The following is an 8,318-nucleotide window of genomic DNA, read 5'->3' as shown; positions in this document are numbered from 1 at the left end:
CAATAAGTCCTGTTCCAAGAAAGCTAGCGGCAAAGCTTGTATTGACTTCAGTGGAGTCATGATTTCATCCTAAAATCTTAATCTAAAGTTGTCAAAGACATTCTTTTCACTTACTTCACTGAGCTTGGATCTAGGCCTCAAGTTAGAAAAAAAAATTACATTATTAGGACAAACTTTCATTGACGTATCATACCCTGAACTCAAGACACAGTTTCTAGCAAGAACTGCTCCTTCCTAGCCGTTAAAAATTAGTAATATTTTTTTATTGCCTGCTAATCGTTAGCAGCATGAAGTAAACTTTGCAGAATATTATAAAATTGGTGGCTTCCCCTGAAAGCTCACTCTTTTCTCATATAGTATAAGATATAACTCAGGGACAAAGAGAAGTTTAGTCCAATATGAAATGAAAATCAGAATGTCTGAAAATTTTCAGAAATTTCTAATATCATAAATAAGTATCAGCTGGGAGAGAAAATAAAAAGTGATTAATATGTATGAAGCAAATGTAATAATTTATAGCCAAAGGACATTACATGTGTGTACATGAGCATCAGATATACACACTAGATTCACAGATTTATTGGAGGATAAGCTTTTGTGGGCAAAGACCCACTTCGTCAGATGCATGTAGTGGAAATTCCAGACGCAGGTATAAATATACAGGCATAAGAAAAGAGTACTAATCAAGAGTAAAGCTAGAGATAATGAGGTCAATTCCTGACTGAATCTGTTAGTCTATAATGTGCCATAGGACTCCTTGTCGCTTTTGCAGATTCAAACTAACATGGCTACACCTCTGATACTTGACACTAGATTCAAAGTGCAGAGAACTATATTTGACACACACATGTTCTTTCTTGGTTTAAATACTAAGAAATGTGCATATGATTTCCATATTCCATATCATGCAATGTCTCCATGGGTATGTCTACACTACAAAGTTAGTTCGAACAAATGGACGTTAGTTCGAACTAACTTTCATAGGCGCTACACTAGCGCTCCGTTAGTTCGAACTAACGGAGCACTTAGTTCGAACTAGGTAATCCTCATTCCACGAGGATTAAGCCTAGTTCGAACTTACTAGTTCAAATTAAGGGGTGTGTAGCCCCTTAATTCGAACTAGTGGGAAGCTAGTCCTCCCCAGGTTTCCCTGGTGTCCACTCTGGCCAACACCAGGGAAACTCTACTGCCCCCCTCCCGGCCCCGGACCCCTTAAAGGGGCATAGGCTGGCTACGGTGCCCGTGCCAGGTGCAAGCCTGCCAGCACCCAGCCAGCAGACCCTGCACCTGGCACGGATCGAGCCACCCACCCGATGCCCCCCAGCCCTCCCCCTCTTTCTGGGACCAGGCTGGCGGCTCCCGGGAGCTTGCCCGGGACCGCAAGAGGCGGGCACCTGCCTGGGCTAGTGTGGACCTCGTGGACCTCGTCACGATCTCCGCACTAGGCACAGGAAAGTGGCCAGCTAGGGCAGGAGAGCTGCCAGCCTGGCCACCCAGGAGCAGGTGTGCATGAAAATCAAGGTGGTCCACTGAGACCCCTGACCCTGAGCCCTGAGCTTACAATGGCCGTCCTGGGTCAGACCAAAGGTCCATCTAGCCCAGTAGCCTGTCTGCTGACAGTGGCCAACCCTAGGGACCCTGGAGGGGATGGACTGAAGACAGTGACCAAGCCATTTGTCTCATGCCATCCCTCTCCAGCCTTCCATAAACCTTGGGGAGGGACACCACTCCTACTTCCTAGCTAATAGCACTCCATGGACCCAACCTCCATGACTTGATCTCACGTCCCTTTAAACTCTGTTCTAGTTCTAGCCTTCACAGCCTCCTGCAGCAAGGAGTTCCACAGGTTGACTCTTTGCTTTGTGAAGAAGAACTTTCTGTTACTAGTTTGAAGCCTGCTACCCATTCCTTTCCTTTGGTGTCCTCTAGTCCTTCTTTATGGGAACTAATGAAGAACTTTTCTGTATGCACCGTCTCCACCCAACTCCTGTTTTTAGAGACCTCTATCTTGTCCCCCCTCCATCTCCTCTTTTCTAAGCTGAGAAGTCCCAGTCTCTTTAGCCTCTCTTCATATGGGACCTGTTCCCAACCCCTGATCATTTTAGTTGCCCTCCCCTCTCCTATCCTCTCTCTTCCCCTCTCCCACCTCCTTTTCCCAGTCTCCCCCAGTTTTGTTCAATAAAGACAGATTCCATTTTTGAACACAATAGTCCATTATTTTGTACATCAAGAAAAGGGGCTAGGGAAGGGTAAGTGGAAGGAGGTGAGGGAGGAATGGGGCACGCGCCCCCGATGGGGAGGACTGGGCTGGCTCTGCGGGCTTCTGGGGGTGGAAGCTCTCCTGCAGCCCCCCAATTGCCCCCTCTCCTCAGATGGCAGCCTGCGGCAAGTGCAGCCGGGCTGATGGCCGAGTGCTGTGATGTGCCCCGTGTGGGTACTCCGGGCACTCCAAGCCAGGACTGCTTTGCAAGCGTGGCACCCTGAGAACTGTCTGTCTGGGGTGGGGGTCGGGACCCTTTAAGCACAGCTCTCGGCTAGCCCGAGACAGCATTTCCACGCTCTAAGTCCTCCTCTGATGCCCTGCCGGCACTGCTTCCGGCCATCCTTAAGCCTGGTTCAGGGTCCACTTAATGTGGACGTGCTAGTTCGAATTAGCAAAATGCTAATTCGAACTAGTTTTTTAGTCTGGATCCATTAGTTCGAATTAGCTTAGTTTGAATTAACTAATTCGAACTAAGTTAGTTCGAATTAACGTTGTAGTGTAGACGTACCCTATGATATTAAAGTCTAAGAATACGTCTAGACTACCGCGTTTTGTCAACGGAAGTTTTGTCGACAGATACTGTCTACAAAACTTCCGTCGACAAAGAGCGTCCAGACACATTGAGTTCTGTCAACAAAGCAAGCTGCTTTGTCGACAGAACTCCGTAGTCTGGACGCAGTGTTACAGGCAATAACACCTTCTGTCGACAGAGTTCTGTCGACAGAAGGTGTTATGCCTCGTAAAATGAGGTATACCAGCGTCGACAAAACTGCTGAGTTCTGTTGACGTTATGTCGAGAGAACTCAGAGGTAGTGTAGACGCTGGTATAGTTTTGTCGACAAAAGTCCACTTTTGTCGACAAAACTCAGTAGTCTAGACACACCCTAAGAGATACACCGTGGAACTCTCTTATAAGGTAAAATTCATTCTTGGGCTGAGTGCCAGCACGAAGTCTACACCCCTCTTTATGAGTATGCCCAGTTACTCCCCTAAACTAACATTGACATGGGATTTACCCGGGCCTTGTTTTGATCATCCTTGGAGGGGTAAATATTCAGGCTGAAATATTTTTTTTTCTCACAGAACCACTTCACTGTAAACGCTGTAAAGTTAACAGGAAAGTTTCACCTTACACCAAAATTGTTGACTTCACATTGCTGTACACTAGCATATATTATGTGATTATAAACATAATTTCTGCATGTCAGAGTTCATTATAATTGTGGTCCACTTCAAATGAATAGTTACTCATGCTAGAGGCTAAAGAATAGCTTTCTCTTTCTTTTTCATGTATTTTATGGTAAATAACCAAATAGGTATTATGTGTATACATGTTGAACCTCTTAAGTCCAGCTCCCTCGGGACCAGGGAATTTGTCAGACCATGGGAGGTCAATATTTTCTAGCCCACTGGTTCCCAACCTTTTTTATACCATGGACCAGCAAACGTATTCACAAACTTTTGGTGGCCAGATAACATTTTATTTGCATATTTGCATATTCGTGATGGTAGTTAATTTTAAGAGGTCACGTGTTATTTTACATCACATCTGTATGCACACAATATATGTTGTAACGGATTGGAGTTTTCAGTTAACTACAACACTACAAAAATTCACAGAAATAATTCCCCTCTAACTGCTGGCTGGGGCAGCTCTTCGTCTAGGGGTGACTGGTGCCTGTGAGGGAAGGGCATCCGCAGGGGCAGGAGGCATGTGGGGCACCATATCTAGCAACTGAAATTTTGTCAGGTGCCTAGGAGCTGGTGCCCCAAAGTGCTATCACCAGTTAGCTTCATGCTTCCTCTCCCCTGCTCCATTGGGTGAAGGAACTGCCAGTGTATCTTCTCCCTCCCCTTCTGTACAGCCCCTGTCCTGTGTGTCTCCCTTCCCTAGCCAGGCTGCTCTTGCTCTCACAGTCTCCCCTCAGCCTTTCGTCTCCACGCCCCACTTTTCTCTCCCTGTGACACTCCACTCAGAGTTTCCCTCCATTGTATCCCTGTTCCCATCTGCACCACAAATCTCTCCTGAAACCCCCCAACCGCCTGTCAGTGCCTCCTGAATCCCCCTCCTACCTCTTCCTACATCCCTCTTCCCCCTCACCATCTTATCTGCCCCTGCCCTTCTTCAGCTCCCTGCTGACCCTCCCATGGCTGGCTCCATCACCTTGCATAGGCTGGATGCTCGCAGCAGCTTCCCTGTGCCCTGGGCAGGGATTGCAGCCAGCTCAGCTGGGAGCAGCCTGGGGCCAAACCCTCCCCCTGAAACTCTGGGGCACTGGGGGCCCTGCTGTCGGGGAAGGAAGGCGAAGGGAGGGGACTGTCTCTTACTCGCCCCCCAAGCACTACCTGTGCTGGAGCAGGTAGTGCAGGTCCAGGCAGGGCCCTGGTCAAGCTGGGGCCACTGCCCTTGGAGAGGATCCTGGAGAGCAGCAGGGTTGGCCCTGCTGGAGAGTCCCCCTCTCAGCTATAGCTTGGGCTCTAGGGGCCCCACAGCAGCCCCTGCTGGAGCTTAGGGATCCATCCTGGAGCTTGGCCCCAGAGTCCCTGCAAGTCGCTTCCTGCTGCTGGGCCTGAGCCAGTGATCGCTTCCCCCAGCTCCTGCTGCTGCTTCTGGGTCCTAGTGTGACACCTGCCATGCTACAGTCCCTGCTTGGCCCTGCCTCCTAGAACCCCTGTCCACTGCTGCTTGGTCCTAGCATGTCATCTGCTGTGCTCTAGTATGCCCTGGCCCAGCAGCCAGCAGTTTGCGGCCCAACACTGGGCTGTGGACTGGTGGTTAGAAACCACTGTTCTAACAGCATTACCAACATTTGTTTACTAAGCTCTTAGAAGACATTTAGGGGTAGATTAGAGCTAAATAACAGCACAGAACACTGAGAGCCAGGACTGGTAGCTGTAAACAAACCTATGGGATGGTGGGAAATATGTCCACACCCACGATAAGTAGACATGTGGCTAACTAAAGTCATGCTGGACCACGGATGTTGCTGGAGCAGAGCGTGCTAGACTAGAAAGGTTCAACTTGTACTTCTTTTTGAATTTCATAAACATGAAATGGATATTTGTAATTAGATTAGCTATTAAATATTGTGGCAGACCAGATGGCAACTCATGCCAAGGCCCAAGGCCTCACTGAACATTCACAAATGTACAGGTGAAAACCAGTCTTACTTACCTGTGTGTTACCATTATCAAAAGAGATATGAGACGTTAAATTGCTCTTGATGCTGCATGATCATCTTTATAACCATGGTGGAAAGTTATGTTCAGAGTTTCCATTGTAATTGTGTAACTCACCAAAAAAGGACAAGAAACACTTTTAAGGAACAGGCTTGTCCTGCATAGAAGATGACCCATTGCAGGCCAATGATATACTGTGTAGCACCAATGGAGAAAGGCCCTGCTGCTTGCATTCATAACTCTCTCCAGGAAGCAGAATCCTATGCATGAACTTATCCAATCAGTTTGGACTCTGGAGTGAAGGGAATAAAAATCCTTGACAAGGAGAACTGAATCTCTTTTATGCAGTCTGGACTCTGAGAGGCAAAATATTCCCAAACATAACCAACAAAATTCCCATGCTGCTAGGCATGGGTTAACCCTGTAAAACATTTTGAATTGACAGATTACTGCAATTATGTCATCTTTTGAATTGTAGACTGAAACTCATTTGTGTATATATGTGCTTGCTTTAATCTATGATTATCACTTATTTCTTTTTCCTAGTTAATAACCTTTTCATTAGTTTGTAACAGGGTTGGCTACAATATTGTCTTTGGGGTGAGATTTAAAGTACAAATTGACCTGGGGTAAGTGACTGGTCTCTTGGGATCAGGAGGAACCCGAATACTTTGTAATCTGTGGTGAAGGAAATCACTTATCACAAGATAGACTGGAGTGTCCAAGAGAACTGTCTGTAACTTTGTTACAAGACTACTGTAGTAATCTGAGAATTCATATTTGTTACTAGGTTGGCAAAATCTAATTAAAGAACATGTCTGACCGGCTTTTCAACAGTCTGGACTGTGACTGGCATTCTCAGTCATGAGCTACTCCAGACCGAATGAAAAATATTAGAAATTAAAATGCTGGACATTGTTCCTCTGAACAGCCACAGGGGTAGTCTAAGTCAGGTAGCCTGACTACTGTAGAGTCAGAGCCATAGCAAAACTATTTCTCCTGGCTGTCCAGAATACTTGAAATGTAAACTTACAGACATGTTGTACCTGTATTCATTGCTCTGATTACCTCAAAGGGAAGTATTCCATAAGTATGTGCTCTGTTCTTTTGAATTCCAAACATCTGCCTTGAGCATCTGCTTTTAATCAAATGGAAACAAATGGTTTAATTTCATGGACAATATGGTACAGATAAAAACTTCTGGTGGTGCTGTATTGACTGCAAAGCCCTCAGCTCTTTCTAACCCAACTTGTCATTTGAGTTTTTTTTAGCAATAACCAGAATTTAGTGATCAAAAGTTCATACAGGAAAGGTCCTATGTGAATAATCCTTTTTGGTTTAATTTTATCCCTTTTTCCCTGCTGAAGTAATGTGCCAATATTTCTTAAGAATACAGATAAAATTGTCCATGCAATGTTAAATGAGAGTTTATCTTTTCTGAAGGGCCTTGGAGGTGATTTAGTTTAGTGTGGTATGCACTGCAAGGAGTTGAGCACATAATTCTTGTTAACAATAATGAGAACTGTATAGGCAGTTCAAAGTTCTGGTGAAAAAAACCACCAACCCTAATGTCTCAGATAACAAATACACAAGAAATAGATGGCATATACCAGAGATACATGGCAACATTTGCCAGGAATGGTGTAAATAATGTATAGTCCTGACTTACTGTAGGGGACTTAACCAGGCAACCTATTGAAGTCCCTTACAATCTGACATTTCTCCTGGCAAAGTTATATGAGGCTATATGAGGCTATAAAATACCACGCACAACTAGAGTACTATATAAGTAAATATGAGCAAACTGATTTCAAGATTTCCCTCCTGATTAGACAGAGTGACCTCAGCAACAGAAGTTCAGTCAATAAATCTCTACTGAGCATAAAGTGGTTTGATGTCTGAGTCAAACAATAGATTATTTGGAAAACACCAGAATTAGGACACTGAAAACTAGAAAAAATACTTGTGTGCCAGTTTGTTTTTGAAAATACTTTTTTACCTGCATCACCCATTTAAAGGTGATGCCCCAAATGCAATTCACATTTCTTGGTAAATGTAACTGGAAACATTCTAGATCTACAGTACACACACTGACAAATTGTTTATCCTGCCCTCATAGTTTACCATTAAGTAATGATGTGGCGGGTTCTAAGGGTGCGAGCTCCACACCCCCAGATCCCCCGGGCTGGGCCGGCGGGGTGGGGTGGGGCTCCGCGAACCCACCGCCTTCCGAACGCCCAGTTACCCTGCCTTCCGGGGTTCACGGGCGAGTCCGGGCCCAGGTGCGATCACCCCTCGCCCCAAGTAGGGCCGAGGGGGCTCGGCGGACCCGGACCTGTAACTTCCCGGGCGGCCCCTGGCCGGGGGTCCGACCGGGGCTCTTGAGCCATCCCTCTAATCTTTGCCCCCTTGTCTTGTTGCCCCTCTCCGCGGGGGAGCGGAGGGGTGGTGTGTGCGACCGTCGCCGCCTTGTGGACCTACACTGAGATCGGGGCGTGGGGGAGTGGGGGACCCGGGCCCGCCCTCACCACCGGGTCCCAGCCCGAGGCCCTAAGTGAGATGGGTGCTTTAAAGCGCTCCCCCCACGGCAGGCGGGGCAGCCGCCCGAAACTCGCCTGCCCACGGGCGCCAGAACGGCCCCGCCTCGGACTCCTTCCACTCCCGCTGCGCCGGCCCCCCGGGCCGGTGCAGAGTCAAATCACTTACTCCGTCGCAAACGCCGGGCTCGTCCCAGGGCGAGTCTCCAGTTGCCGGGGTCATCCCCTTTTGTCGCCTGGAAGGCCGGGTGCTTGGGGTGCCGGGAAGCCAGGGTGGCTGCCCGCTCGCTTCCCCCGGCCTGGGCGTCTCGGCGCCCCTGTTATGGGCGCGGACGGGT

The sequence above is a fragment of the Pelodiscus sinensis genome, chromosome 3 (assembly GCF_052426305.1).
Source record: "Pelodiscus sinensis isolate ZL-2025 chromosome 3, ASM5242630v1, whole genome shotgun sequence".
Lineage (NCBI taxonomy): Eukaryota > Metazoa > Chordata > Testudines > Trionychidae > Pelodiscus > Pelodiscus sinensis.
The sequence above is the reverse complement of the archived record's forward strand: the minus strand, read 5'-3'. Positions refer to the sequence as shown.